The following is a 16,199-nucleotide window of genomic DNA, read 5'->3' on the forward strand; positions in this document are numbered from 1 at the left end:
TACCTATATTTTTTTTTATAATTTCTGTGACTTTTTTTTTCCCTCTGTTTCTTTCTCTTCTTCTTTTCTATAACATTGTATATCTGAAATTCCAAACTCTACTCTAGATTTTTAATTTATGCTTTTTGGTATTTGATATCAATTTTGTACCTGTATTTTCTTTATAATTTTTGTGACATTGTTTGTTTTTGTTTGCTTGTTTTCTCTCTTTATTTTTCTTCTTTTTTTTTAACATTGTAATTTTGAAATTCCAAACTCTACTCTAGATTTTTAACTTTTGCTTTTTGGTATTAGTTATCAATTTTGTACCTGTATTTTCTTTATAATTTTTGCGACCTTGTTTGTTTTTCTTTGTTCATTTTTTCTCTTTCTTTCCCTTCTTCTTTTCCTTAACATCGTATTTTTGAAATTCCAAACTCTACTCTAGACTTTTAATTTTTGCTTTTATGTATTTGTTACCAATTTTGTACCTTTAAGAACCCAATCTTCAGGACCCATTTTTCACTAGGGAACGAGATTACTTGCTTGACTGCTCTCTCTCCCTTTGGACTCTCCGTTTTCTCCACCAGGTCGCCTGTATCTCCTCCCTAACCCCTCTCTGCTCTACCCAACTCTGTGAATTTCTGTGTGTTCCAGACGGTGGAGAACACTTAGGGAACTGATTACTGGCTGGATCTGTCTCCCTCCTTTTCATTTCCCCCTTTTATCCTTCTGGCCACCTCTGTCTCCTGCCTCCTTCTGCTCTTCTCTGTATAACTCCGTGAACATCTCTGAGCGGTGCAGTTGTGGAGTGCACACAAGGAAGTGACTACTGGCTAGCCCACTCTCTCCACTATTGATTCCACCTCATCTCATTTGGGTCACCTCTAACTCCCTCCTCCCTCTTCTCTTCTACATGTAACGCTGTGAACCTCTCTGAGTGACCCTCACGGTAGAGAAGCTTTTCATCTTTAATGTAGATGTTTTATCAATGGTGCTATAGAAGGAGAAGTTTTGAGACTACTGTAAAAATAAGACTGAAAACCGGAAGCAGGAGGCTTAAGTCCAAACCCTGACTCCAGGGAACTCCTGACTCCAAGGAACATTAATTGACAGGAGCTCATCAAACGCCTCCATACCGACACTGAAACCAAGCACCACACAAGGGCCAACAAGTTCCAGGGCAAGACATACCAAGCAAATTCTCCAGCAACAAAGGAACACAGCCCTGAGCTTCAAGATACAGGCTGCCCAAAGTCACCCAAAAACCATAGACATCTCATAACTCATCACTGGACATTTCATTCCACTCCAGAGAGAAGAAATACAGCTCCACCCACCAGAACACCGACACAAGCTTCCCTAACCAAGAAACCTTGACAAGCCACCTGTACAAACCCACACACAGCGAGGAAATGCCACAATAAAGAGAACTCCACAAACTACCAGAATACAGAAAGGACACCCCAAACTCAGCAATTTAAACAAGAAGAAGAGACAGAGGAATACCCAGCAGATAAAGGAACATGATAAATGCCCACCAAACCAAACCAAAGAGGAAGAGATAGGGAATCTACCTGATAAAGAATTCCGAATAATGATAGTGAAATTGATCCAAAATCTTGAAATTAAAATGGAATCACAGATAAATAGCCTGGAGACAAGGACTGAGAAGATGCAAGAACGGTTTAACAAGGACCTAGAAGAAATAAAAAAGAGTCAATATATAATGAATAATGCAATAAATGAAATTAAAAACACTCTGGAGGCAACAAATACAATAACAGAGGCAGAAGATAGGATTAGTGAATTAGAAGATAGAATGGTAGAAATAAATGAATCAGAGAGGATAAAAGAAAAACGAATTAAAAGAAATGAGGACAATCTCAGAGACCTCCAGGACAATATTAAATGCTACAATATTCGAATCATAGGGGTCCCAGAAGAAGACAAAAAGAAAGACCATGAGAAAATACTTGAGGAGATAATAGTTGAAGGAAGGAAAGGAAATAATCACCCAAGTCCAAGAAACCCAGAGTGTCCCAAACAGGATAAACCCAAGGCGAAACACCCCAAGACACATAGTAATCAAATTAACAAAGATCAAACACAAAGAACAAATATTAAAAGCAGCAAGGGAAAAACAACAAATAACACACAAGGGGATTCCCATAAGGATAACAGCTGATCTTTCAATAGAAACTCTTCAAGCCAGGAGGGAATGGCAAGACATACTTAAAATGATGAAAGAAAATAACCTATAGCCCAGATTATTGTATCCAGCAAGGATCTCATTCAAGTATGAAGGAGAAATCAAAAGGTTTTCAGACAAGCAAAAGCTGAGAGTATTCTGCACCACCAAACCAGCTCTCCAACAAATACTAAAGGATATTCTCTAGACAGGAAACATAAAAACGATATATAAATTAGAACCAAAAACAATAAAGTAAATGGCAACAGGATCATACTTATCAGCAATTACCTTAAATGTAAATGGGTTGAATGCCCCAACCAAAAGACAAAGACTGGCTGAATGGATACAAAAACAAGACCCCTACATATGTTGTCTACAAGAGACCCACCTCAAAACAGGGGACACATACAGACTGAAAGTGAAGGGCTGGAAAAAGATTTTCCATGCAAATAGGGACCAAAAGAAAGCAGGAGTAGCAATACTCATATCAGATAAAATAGACTTTAAAACAAAGGCTGTGAAAAGAGACAAAGAAGGTCACTACATAATGATCAAAGGATCAATCCAAGAAGAAGATATAACAATTATAAATATATATGCACCCAACACGGGAGCACCGCAGTATGTAAGACAAATGCTAACAAGTATGAAAGGAGAAATTAACAATAACACAATAATAGTGGGAGATTTTAATACCCCACTCACACCTATGGATAGATCTACTAAACAGAAAATTAACAAGGAAACACAAACTTTAAACAATACAATAGACCAGTTAGACCTAATTGATACCTATAGGACATTTCATCCCAAAACAATGAATTTCACCTTTTTCTCAAACACACATGGAACCTTCTACAGGATAGATCACATTCTGGGCCATAAAGATAGACTTGGTAAATTCAAAAAAAAAAAAAAAATAGAAATCATTCCAAGAGTATTTTCTGACCACAATGCAGTAAGATTAGATCTCAATTACAGGAGAAAAACTATTAAAAATTGCAACATATGGAGGCTGAACAACACGCTGCTGAATAACCAACAAATCACAGAAGAAATCAAAAAAGAAATCAAAATTTGCATATAAATGAATGAAAATGAAAACACAACAACCCAAAACCTGTGGGACACGGTAAAAGCAGTCCTAAGGGGAAAGTTCATAGCAATACAGGCACATCTCAAGAAACAAGAAAAAAGTCAAATAAATAACCTAACTCTACACCTAAAGCAACTAGAAAAGGAAGAAATGAAGAACCCCAAGGTTAGTAGAAGGAAAGAAATCTTAAAAACTTAGAGCAGAAATAAATGCAAAAGAAACAAAAGAGACCATAGCAAAAATCAACAAAGCCAAAAGCTGGTTCTTTGAAAGGATAAATAAAATTGACAAATCATTAGCCAGCCTCATCAAGAAACAAAGGGAGAAAAATCAAATCAATGAAATTAGAAATGAAAATAGAGAGATCACAACAGACAACACAGAAATACAAAGGATCATAAGAGATTACCATCAACAATTATATGCCAATAAAGTGGACAACGTGGAAGAAATGGACAAATTCTTAGAAAAGTACAACTTTCCAAAACTCGACCAGGAAGAAATAGAAAATCTTAACAGACCCATCACAAGCACGGAAATTGAAACTGTAATCAAAAATCTTCCAGCAAACAAAAGCCCAGGTCCAGACGGCTTCACAGCTGAATTTTACCAAAAATTTAGAGAAGAGCTAACACCTATCCTGCACAAACTCTTCCAGAAAATTGCAGAGGAAGGTAAACTTCCAAACTCATTCTATGAGGCCACCATCATACTAATACCAAAACCTGAAAAAGATCCCACAAAAAAAGAAAACTACAGGCCAATATCACTGATGAACATAGATGCAAAAATCCTTAACAAAATTCTAGCAATCAGAATCCAACAACACATTAAAAAGATCATACACCATGACCAAGTGGGCTTTATCCCAGAGATGCAAGGATTCTTCAATATCCGCAAATCAATCAATGTAATACACCACATTAACAAATTGAAAAATAAAAACCATATGATTATCTCAATAGATGCAGAGAAAGCCTTTGACAAAATTCAACATCCATTTATGATAAAAACTCTCCAGAAAGCAGGAATAGAAGGAACATACCTCAACATAATAAAAGCTATATATGACAAACCCACAGCAAACATTATCCTCAATGGTGAAAAATGGAAAGCATTTCCTCTAAAGTCAGGAACAAGACAAGGTTGCCCACTTTCACCATTACTATTCAACATAGTTTTGGAAGTTTTGGCCACAGCAATCAGAGCAGAAAAAGAAATAAAAGGAATCCAAATTGGAAAAGAAGAAGTAAAGCTCTCACTGTTTGCAGATGACATGATCCTCTACATAGAAAACCCTCAAGACTCCACCAGAAAATTACTAGAACTAATCAATGACTATAATAAAGTTGCAGGATATAAAATCAACACCCAGAAATCCCTTGCATTCCTATACACTAATAATGAGAAAACAGAAAGAGAAATTAAGGAAACAATTCCATTCACCATTTCAACGGAAAGAATAAAATACTTAGGAATATATCTACCTAAAGAAACAAAAGACCTATATATAGAAAACTATAAAACACTGGTGAAAAAAATCAAAGAGGACACTAATAGATGGAGAAATATACCATGTTCATGCATTGGAAGAATCAATATAGTGAAAATGAGTATACTACCCAAAGCAATTTATAGATTCAAGGCAATCCCTATCAAACTACTAACGGTATTCTTCACAGAGCTAGAACAAATAATTTCACAATTTGTATGGAAATACAAAAAACCTCGAATAGTCAAAGCTATTTTGAGAAAGAAGAATGGAACTGGAGGAATCAACCTACCTGACTTCAGGCTCTACTACAAAGCCACAGTTATCAAGACAGTATGGTACTGGCACAAAGACAGAAGTATAGATCAATGGAACAAAATAGAAAGCCCAGAGATAAATCCACACACATATGGACACCTTATCTTTGACAAAGGAGGCAAGAATACACAATGGATTAAAGACAATCTCTTTAACAAGTGGTGCGGGGAAATCTGGTCAACCACTTGTAAAAGAATGAAAGTAGAACACTTTCTAACACCATACACAAAAATAAACTCAAAATGGATTAAAGATCTACACGTAAGACCAGAAACTATAAAACTCCTAGAGGAGAACATAGGCAAAACACTCTCTGACATACATCACAGCAGGATCCTCTATGACCCACCTCCCAGAATATTGGAAATAAAAGCAAAAATAAACAAATGGGACCTAATTAACCTTAAAAGCTTCTGCACTTCAAAGGAAACTATTAGCAAGGTGAAAAGACAGCCTTCAGAATGGGAGAAAATAATAGCAAAAGAAGCAACTGACAAACAACTAATCTCAAAAATATACAAGCAACTCCTACAGCTCAACTCCAGAAAAATAAATGACCCAATCAAAAAATGGGCCAAAGAACTAAATAGACATTTCTCCAAAGAAGACATACAGATGGCTAACAAACACATGAAAAGATGCTCAACATCACTCATTATCAGAGAAATGCAAATCAAATCCACTATGAGGTACCATTTCACGCCAGTCAGAATGACTACAATCCAAAAGTCTATAAATAATAAATGCTGGAGAGGGTGTGGAGAAATGGGAACCCTCTTACACTGTGGTGGGAATGCAAACTAGTACAGCCACTCTGGAGAACAGTGTGGAGATTCCTTAAAACACTGGCAATAGAAATGCCATATGACCCAGAAATCCCACTGCTGGGTATACACACTAAGGAAACCAGAAGGGAAAGAGACACGTGTACCCCAATGTTCATCGCAGCACTGTTTATAATAGCCAGGACATGGAAGCAACCTAGATGTCCATCAGCAGATGAATGGATAAGAAATCCATGGTACATATACACAATGGAGTATTACTCAGCCATTAAAAAGAATACATTTGAATCAGTTCTAATGAGGTGGATGAAACTGGAGCCTATTATACAGAGTGAAGTAAGCCAGAAAGAAAAACACCAATACACTACACTAACGCATATATATGGAATTTAGAAAGATGGTAACAGTAACCTTGTGTACGAGACAGTAAAAGAGACACTGATGTATAGAACAGTCTTATGGACTCTGTGGGAGAGGGAGAAGGTGGGAAGATTTGGGAGAATGGCATTGAAACATGTAAAATATCATGTATGAAACGAGTTGCCTGTCCAGGTTCGATGCACGATACTGGATGCTTGGGGCTGGTGCACTGGGACGACCCAGAGGGATGGTATGGGGAGGGAGGAGGGAGGAGGGTTCAGGATGGGGAACACATGTGTACCTGTGGCAGATTCATTTTGATATTTGGCAAAACTAATACAATTATGTAAAGTTTAAAAATAAAATAAAATTAAAAAATAAAATAAAATTAATTAATTAAAATAATAAAAAAAATTAAAAGGAATTATTTCTTTATTATTTTATTTAATGATAAACTGCAAGTGATTATAGGAGGATAAAACATGCTTATCAATCATTATACAAATTCCTATGAATATGCTTTTCATAGTCCTTCTGGAGAGAGGAAATGGATGTGGAAGGAAAAATACATACATGCATCCATGCATGCATATAGACATACATACAAAGAGACAATCTGTTCAGGCTTCTATGATAAAAGTACCATGAACTGAGTAGCTCATGCCAAGATGGGCGCAATAAAGGACAGAAATGGTATGGACCTAACAGAAACAGAAGAGATTAAGAAGAGGTATCAAGAATACACAGAAGAACTATTTAAAAAAGATCTTAATGACCTGTATAACCATAATTGTCTTATCAGTCACCTACAGACTGACATACTGGAGTTTGAAGCCAAGTGGGCCTCACTACAAAAAAAGCTAGTGGGGGTGATGGAATTCCAGCTGAGCTATTTCAAATCCTAAAGATGGTGCTGTCGAAGTGTTGCACTCAATATGCCAGCAAATTTGGAAAGCTCAGCAGTGGTTATAGGGCTGGAAAAGGTCAGTTTTTATTTCAGTCCCAAAGAAGGGCAATGCCAAAGATGCTCAAACTACCACACAATAGCACTCATTTCACATGCTAACAAGGCAATGCTCAAAATTCTTCAAGCTAGGCTTCCACAGTATGTGAATTGAGAACTTAGAGATGTACAAGCTGGATTTAGGAAAGGCAGAGGAATCAGAGATCAAACTGCTAACATCCATTGGATCATAGAAAAAGCAAGAGAATTCCAGAATAATATTTATTTCTGCTTAGTTAACTACACTAAAGACTTCAACTGTGTGGATCACAACAAATTATGGAAAATTCTTAAAGAGTTCGAAGTACCAGACCACTTTACCTGGCTCCTGAGAATCCTGTATACAAGTCAAGAAGCAACAGTTAGAACCTGACATGGAACAGTGGACTGGTTTAAAATTGGGAAAGGAATACAGCAAGGCTGAATACTGTCACCCTGCTTATTTAACTTATATGCAGAGTACATCATGTGAAATGCTGGGTAGATGAAGCACAAAGTGGAATCAAGATTACCTGAAGGAATATCAATAACCTCAGATATGAAGATGACACCACAGTTATGGCAGAAAGCAAAGAGGAACTAAAGAGCTTCTTGATGAAGGTAAAAGAGGAGAGTGAAAAAGCTCGCTTAAAACTCAACATTCAGAAAACTAAGATCATGGCATCCAGTTCCATCACTTCATGGCAAATAGATGGGAAAACAATGGAAACAGTGAAATAATTTATTTTTTGGGGATCCAAAATCACTGTAGATGGTGACTGAAGCCACAAAATTAAAAGACCCTTGTTCCTTGGAAGAAAAGCTATGACCAACCTAGACAGCTTATTAAAAAGCAGAGATATTACTCTGCCAGCAAAGGTCCATATAGTCAAAGATATCATGAAATTAAAAGATTCTTGCTCTTTGGAATAAAAGCTATGACCAACGTAGACATCATATTAAAAAGCAGAGACATTACTTTGCCAGAAAATGTCCATCTAGGCAAAGCTATGGTTTTTCCAGTAGTCATGTATGGATGTGAGAGTTGGACTATAAAGAAAGCTGAGCACAGAAGAATTGATGCTTTTGAATTGTGGTGTTGTAGAATACTCTTGAGAATCCCTTGGACTACAAGGAGAGCCAACTAGTCAATCCTAAAGGAAATCAGTCCTGAATATTCATTGGAATGACTGAGACTGAAGCTGAAATTCCAAAACTTTGGCCACCTGATGGTGGCCACAGACAGATAAAAATTTGGTGACTTCCTTCACTTTAACCAGGCTGCTTTCTGTCCTTTTATTATTATATTGACTTCCATTTTCTCTTAGAAATTACTAGATTTCAAATCCAATTCTTAAATAGGTATCATTTTTATAGCCCATTTTATAAACTTACATGTGCCCTAAATGACACGTGAAAGTTTTTTCATTTAGACATTGTAAATACAGAAAGTTTAGAAACAGTCCAATCTTCTATCAATAAGTGATTGGTTGAAATATAAAAATATTTCTCAGGGAAATGTCATATGGATGTGAAAAAGAATGTTACCTCTCTATGTAGTGAGATGGAAACATGTCCAGTATAAATATAAGTGAAAAAGTCAAGGTGCAGAAGAGAGTATATGGTGTATGAGCTATAGTATTTTTTTAAAGGGTAAGAGAATATATATATATATATATATATATATATATATATATATATTTCACATGAATATATATATACACACATATATTCACATAAATAAACCTACCAATAAAGGATGAATGATGCTTCAATAAATGAATAGATGAGGGACAAGAATGAAGTTCAGACCCCATACTGATATTCAGCTAGCATGCACAAATCAAGCCATATTTTTTGATAAAAAACTTCCAAAAGTGTTGGTAAATGGCACCTATATTGTTTACCCTACACCTTAAATGTCACTCTGGCCTCCTCCCCTAAAGCCCCAGGAACTCACAAGGAGTCAAATGCTAAAATATGAGAAGTATAAAAGACTTATTGAGGGAAACACTGGTGAGAAGTAAAGGAAAAGGGGAGCAGGAGTAGGTGGGGAGAGCCTTCAAACTACCATGCAGTTTTGGCTGCTGTGAAAGGAAAACAAAAAGAAAGGAGAGATGAGTAGGAAGAGCCACACTGCACTGTAGCTCAGAGAAAGTTTCAACTAGGCTAATGAGGAGCGCAGGATTCTGTGTTGGGCAGGAATATCCTGGCCTTAGTGCTTCCATGGTGCTCAATTACTGGCTGGGAGCAGTCTAGTGAGAGTGTGGACACAGATTTCACACTGGTGGATTTCAAATTTGCAACAGCAAATTTGCAACAGAAACTGTCAGGTGACTACACTGCTCACAACAGGATCTCCAAGTGACACCTGAGCAGCAAACTCCCATAACTATCAATACAAGGAGCCACTTCTCCATCCATATTCGCTCCTCCAAAGTTTGTCTGTGCTTCCCCTTCTTAGGGGAACTTTAAAGGAGAAGGTATAAACATTTCTTCTCCCAAAGAAAATATATAGACACATGAAAAATGTTCAATATTGCTAATTATTAGAGAATTGCAAATCAAAACTACAATGAACATCACCTCATACCAGTCATAATGGCCATCATTAAAAAGTCTACAGACAAATACATGAAGAATACATCTAGACGGGGCTTCCAAGATGGTGGAGGAATAAGATAAGGAGATCATCTCCCTCTCCACAAATACATCAAAACTTCATCTGCATATGCAACAGCTACAGAACACCTTCTGAACAAGGCAGAAGAACCCAGACTTCAAAAAGACAAGCCGATCTCCTTAGAATGAGGAAGGGCAAAAGATGAAGATTTAAAAAAGAGAGAGATAAAAGATTTTAGGACAGAGAACTGTGCTCCCAGAAGGGAGTCCTGAAAAGTTTCCACACACTCACAGACCCCCACATGGGTGGGGATAGGAAGGAACTTGGGAATTTCAGTGGGGAACAAAGCAACAGGTGCTCAGAAGGCAAAGCAGAAAGAATTCACAATGAACAGCACTTCCCAGTCAAGAAAAGGCTTACGTGTTCATGCCTACAGCAGTGAATGGGGGCTGGGTGATCAGGCTCAGGCTTTGGGGGTTGGGCTCAAGGAGAGGACTGCAGTTGACTCTGATGAAGATACTCTGAGGGGGCTAGTATGACACAGCTGAAGGAATCCAGAGAAAAGCCTGGACCTCCCAGAGAGGCAAGAGATCATTGCTGCTGGTACATTCTAATACCACATGCTTGCAAAGAGCAGCTGTGCCCCCAGTGGTGGCCAACAAATTCAGCAGGAGCACCAGTGGTGGGCCTAGATTCAACTGCAGTTTACTATCTCAGATGGGAAAGCATAAGCCAGTAGTCATTGCCAAACCCAGGGAGAGTGCCTGAGTCAGTGGACAAAATGCTGAAACTAAGTAGTCCTGACCCCAGAGGTGACAGCTGCCACCAAGTTGTTAATGGGCACAGGGCTTATACCTTGCTAGGAGCCTGATCAGCTTGGATCAACCTAGGGACCCATGATTCTAGGCCAGTTCCTTGAGGGAAGTGCACAACCTCCTTCAGACTGTAAAAAAATCTGGCATGTATCTAATGCCACATGCAGTCCCTATACTACATCCTAATTGTGGCTGTCATACCACCTCTCCCCACTTGACTGAGCAAATTAGCTCTAATAAGCCTCATCCCTTGTCTGGGCAGTGAAGAGAAACCAGAAGGTACCCTACAAGCAGAGGCAGGCACAAAACCAAAGCAGAATACCTGGGGTTGTGTGACCAAAGAAGAGGAAGGGAATGAACTCCAGCAGCCACAGGTGCAGCAGATTAAATCCCCACAGTTAGCCTGAGACTGTGGACTATGGGGCAATTATTGACTCTGGAAGCAAGTACAAATTAGAGTAAGGCCAAATCTGAATCTGAGCTGATCTCACACTGCCCACAACAGGTCCAGAGATATTCCTAGAAATCAGTTCAGTTCAGTTGCTCAGTCATGTCCAACTCTTTGCAACCCCATGGACTGCAGCATGCCAGGTCTCCCTGTCCATCACCAACTCCTGGAGTTTACTCAAACTGATGTCCATTGAGCCAGTGATGCCATCCAACCATCTCATCCTCTGTCATTCCCTTCTCTTCCCACCTTCAATCTTTCCCAGCATCAGGGTCTTTTCAAATGAGTTAGTTCTTCCCATCAGGTGGCCAAAGTATTGGAGTTTCAGCTTCAGCATCAGTCCTTCCAATAAATATTCAGGATGGATTTCCTTTAGGATGGACTGGTTGTATCTCCTTGCAGTCCAAGGGACTCTCAAGAGTCTTCTCCAACACCACAGTTCAAAAGCATCAATCCCTCAGTGCTCAGCTTTCTTTATAGTCTAACTCTAACATCCATACATGACTACTGGAAAAACCATAGCCTTGACTAGATGGACCTTTGTTGGCAAAGTGATGTCTCTGGGTCCCACACCTTCACCATGAAATCATATGCTCCACTAAAAACCCTCCTGCCATCATATTGAACACAGTGGACTGCTGCTACATGACCCATCAACACATGTAAACACTGGCCTGTCTCAATATCCCAACCCTAAGGGTGGCACCTCGAGAACCACTAACAACTCTTTTTTATCATGGAGATGCATAGAACAGACGGTGGAATTATGATCATATAAGGTGTGTATACATTCTCCCATGTCTGCATTCCAAACTTTGAGAGTCCAATCTGTAGATCCACTAATGATGATATTGTCTTTCATATGTGATGGCCATACTCCACCTGTGTGTCCCACTAATATCCTCAGACATTTGCCTGTGACTACTGACCAAACTTTTAAATTGTTGTCATCAGAACCACTAACTATTTAGTTACCACAAAACCATAAGCATGTGATCATGTGATCATCATGTCCTTTCAGCACCTTAGGAGACTTGAGTTCTCCTCGCCTCCAGTTAGTATCAATTCTGCACTGTCTGATGTATGCATTTTTCCATGGACTATGAATGAAATCTGATTTTATTAATTTTCTTCTCTTGATGTACAACTGTTCACCAATACCCTTTTCTTTGCATTTTTCTCTCCAGAGAAGGTTGTCTTCAGCCAATATTCTCCAGTAAAGACAAGTCTGAGCTGCTTGTAGCAGGTCTTTAGGTTCCAGGAATTAAAGCACATACAGTGTCAGCTCTTTAGGGAGCAAGGAAATGAAGTCTTATTGAAACTGGGATTCTATCACTTGCATCATATGTCTTACATATGATGTTTACCGCTATCAATAAGTTCATCTAAGGCAAGAAATTTCTCTGGTCCACTCCAGCTCTGAAACATTTTCAACCATTCCTGGAGGCCTAGAGGTGGTTGCAAAGAAGTAATCCCATGTTGTTGTTGCCCTTGACCATTGGCTGCTCTCAGGTCTCCAAAAGTTGTTGGTGTTCCTGAACATGGTACAAGCCCAGTGGTACTTGTATATTCTGAGACTTTGCATGGTTGCTTTCCCAAAGAAAAACAGCAGATCTCAGAACCATGGTCCAACTTTCTTTTCATTTCTGTTGTCTTTGTATAGAACTGGGAGGAGAGCTAGTGAATAGGCAGGTCCACAATACTATTAGAGTTTGTGACACTGTTACTATGTGTATGTTCATCTTCCCTGCTGCTGTCATCAGACTGATACAAATCATCACTCTCCTAGTCCATTTCTTCTTCTTCCTCATCCTCCTCATATTGTTCACCAGCATTTTCTTCCTCTTCCTCCTGTTCTTCCTGGTTTCTGGAGGAGTACTTATCTACCAAAATAAACCAGTTGTTGTTTCCTTCCAACTGTCCTTGCTGGGAATAATTTTGGTGTCCAGGTCTAGGTTCTGCTTCAACGACTTCACCATTCCTCACAGTGTGCTCTGCCTCTTGGTGTCTGAGCTGCTGCTGCTGCTGTTCCTCTTCCACCACATGATTCATCTACTCCTCATCTGCCTGGCTTGAGGAAGGATTACCTCTCAGAGAGCCTCCAGTTTGTTGTCTTTTGCTGCCCACAGAGAGCAGTTCCTGATTCATTTCCAAAAGCCAGCTTGCTACTTCTTGGACCTTGGCTAGACTATCAGAAGATGCAAAGGTTTTCACATTCCTCTGACCCACTTCCGGCAATTTATTTTAAGGAAGTGTTCCAAATATTTGATAGCCTTTTATAAATCTCACTGATGATTGAGACTCCACTTTAGAGAAGAACTGGTGGTGCTGAGAAAGTAGGGTGCTTCCTGTCCTCCTCGGGACCAAGGGAGCAGCCACAGCAGCTCCAGTGCGTTACTGAGCAAGAAGCGGGGCTGGGATCACCAAGCCGGGCCACCCGGGTCTCTTCCACAGAGGCAGCTGGTGCCCTGCTTACCTCCTCTTTTCCTCTTTCTGGGTCTCTTCAAGCTGGGTCTTTTGCCTGTCCCAGACCACTCTCCCCGACAGTCACGTTTGGGAGGCTCCGGATTTTTGTTTTATAGTTTCTTCTGGGTGGAGGCTGCGGTCCCCGCCCCCACACACCTGCCCCAGCACCGCAGCCCTTAGGCCTGGGGCAGGGAGGGAGCTCTAAGAACTCCTCCCTGAGCCAAGCCAAGAAGCCAGGAGTCCGGCTACTGGCCGAGAAAGAAGACCCCCAAGGGGTCAGAGGGCAGGGGGGAAGGAAGGAAAGTACTGCAGCACCGGTCCTGCTGTCCCCGCTGCCCCAGATACGGCTTCACATTGGGGTACCCACCCCCACCCCCACCCCCGTCAGGGGGTGTTTGCCTAGCTTGAAGCCCCAGCTATTACACTCCGGGGGCGAGATGTTACAGCCTCCTGCATAGCATCAGAAAGAATGAAACAACAAGAAAAAGAGTTCCCTAAGGATGGTCAACACTGAAATCAGATTCATTATATTCTTTGCAGCCAAAGATGGAGAAGCTCTATAGAGTCAACATAAACAAGACCAGGAGCTGACTGTGGCTCAGATCATGAAATCCTTATTGCCAAATTCAGACTGAAATTGAAGAAAGTAGGGAAAACCACTAGACCATTCAGGTATGACCTAAATCAAATCACTTATGATTATATAGTGGAAGTGAGAAATAGATTTAAGGGCCTAGATCTGATAGATAGAGTGCCTGATGAACTATAGAATGAGGTTCGTGACATTGTATGAACAGGAGACAGGGATCAAGATCATCCCCATGGAAAAGAAATGCAAAAAAGCAAAATGACTCTCTGGGGAGGCCTTACAAATAGCTGTGAAAAGAAGAGAAGCGAAAAGCAAAGGAGAAAAGGAAAGATATAAGCATCTGAATGCAGAGTTCCAAAGAATAGCAAGAAGACTTAAGAAAGCCTTCCTCAGTGATCAATGCAAAGAAATAGAGGAAAACAACAGAATGGGAAAGACTAGAGATCTCTTCAAGAAAATTAGAGATACCAAGGGAACATTTCATGCAAAGATGGGCTCAATAAAAGACAGAAATGGCATGGACCTAACAGAAGCAGAAGATATTAAGAAGAGGTGGCAAGAATACACAGAAGAACTTAAAAAAAAAATATCTTCACAACCCAGATAATCACGATGGTGTGATCAATGACCTGGAGCCAGACATCCGGGAATGTGAAGTCAAGTGGGCCTTAGAAAGCATCACTATGAACAAAACTAGGGGAGGTGATGGAATTCCAGTTGAGCTATTTCAAATCCTGAAAGATGATGCTGTTAAAGTTCTGCACCCAATATGCCAGCAAATTTGGAACACTCAGCAGTGGCCACAGGACTGGAAAAGGTCAGTTTTCATTCCAATCCCATATAAAGGCAATGCCAAAGAATGCTCAAACTACCGCACAATTGCACTCATCTCACACGCTAGTAAAGTAATGCTCAAAATTCTCCAAGCCAGGCTTCAGCAATATGTGAACCATGAACTTCCTGATGTTCAAGCTGGTTTCAAAAAAGGCAGAAGAACCAGAGATCAAATTGCCAACATCCACTGGATCATGGAAAAAGCAAGAGAGTCCAAGAAAAAGCATCTATTTCTGCTTTATTGACTATGCCAAAGCCTTTGACTGTGTGGATCACAATAAACTGTGGAAAATTCTGAAAGAGATGGGAATACCAGACCACCTGACCTGCCTCCTGAGAATTTTGTATACAGGTCAGGAAGCAACAGTTAGAACTGGACATGGAACAACAGACTGGTTCCAAATAGGAAAAGGAGTACATCAATGTTGTATATTGTCACCCTGCTTATTTAACCTATATGCAGACTACATCATGAGAAACTCTGGACTGGAAGAAACACAAGCTGGAATCAAGATTGCTGGGAGAAATATCAATAACCTCAGATATGCAGATGACACCCCCCTTATGGCAGAAAGTGAAGAGGAAGTAAAAAGCCTCTTGATGAAAGTGAAAGTGGAGAGTGAAAAAGTTGGCTTAAAGCTCAACATTCAGAAAACGAAGATCATGGCATCTGGTCCCATCACTTCATGGGAAATAGATGTGGAAATAGTGGAAACAGTCTCAGACTTTATTTTTGGGGGATCCAAAATCACTGCAGATGGTGACTGCAGCCATGAAATTAAAAGACGCTTACTCCTTGGAAGGAAAGTTATGACCAATCTAGATAGCATATTCAAAAGCAGAGACATTACTTTGCCAACAAAGGTTAGTCTACTCAAGGCTATGGTTTTTCCAGTAGTCATATATGGATGCTAGAGTTGGACTGTGAAGAAGGCTGAGCACTGAAGAATTGATGCTTTTGAACTGTGGTGTTGGAGAAGACTCCTGAGAGTCCCTTGGACTGCAAGGAGATCCAACCAGTCCATTCTGAAGGAGATCAGCCCTGGGATTTCTTTGGAAGGAATGATGCTAAAGCTGAAACTCCAGTACTTTGGCCACCTCATGGGAAGAGTTGACTCATTGGAAAAGACTCTGATGCTGAGAGGCATTGGGGGCAGGAGGAGAAGGGGACGACAGAGGATGAGATGGCTGGATGGCATCACTGACTCGATGAACGGG

The 16,199-nt window shown here is 39.9% G+C and overlaps 1 pseudogene; it reads right to left on the bottom strand.

Moving 5' to 3' along the window:
- Nucleotides 1-9,375: 9,375 nt before the first annotated feature.
- On the bottom strand, nt 9,376-13,314 carry LOC123331691 (annotated as a pseudogene).
- Between the last annotated feature and the right edge of the window lie 2,885 nt (nt 13,315-16,199).

This window comes from Bubalus bubalis, chromosome X (assembly GCF_019923935.1).
Source record: "Bubalus bubalis isolate 160015118507 breed Murrah chromosome X, NDDB_SH_1, whole genome shotgun sequence".
In the NCBI taxonomy this organism is placed as follows: Eukaryota; Metazoa; Chordata; class Mammalia; order Artiodactyla; family Bovidae; genus Bubalus; species Bubalus bubalis.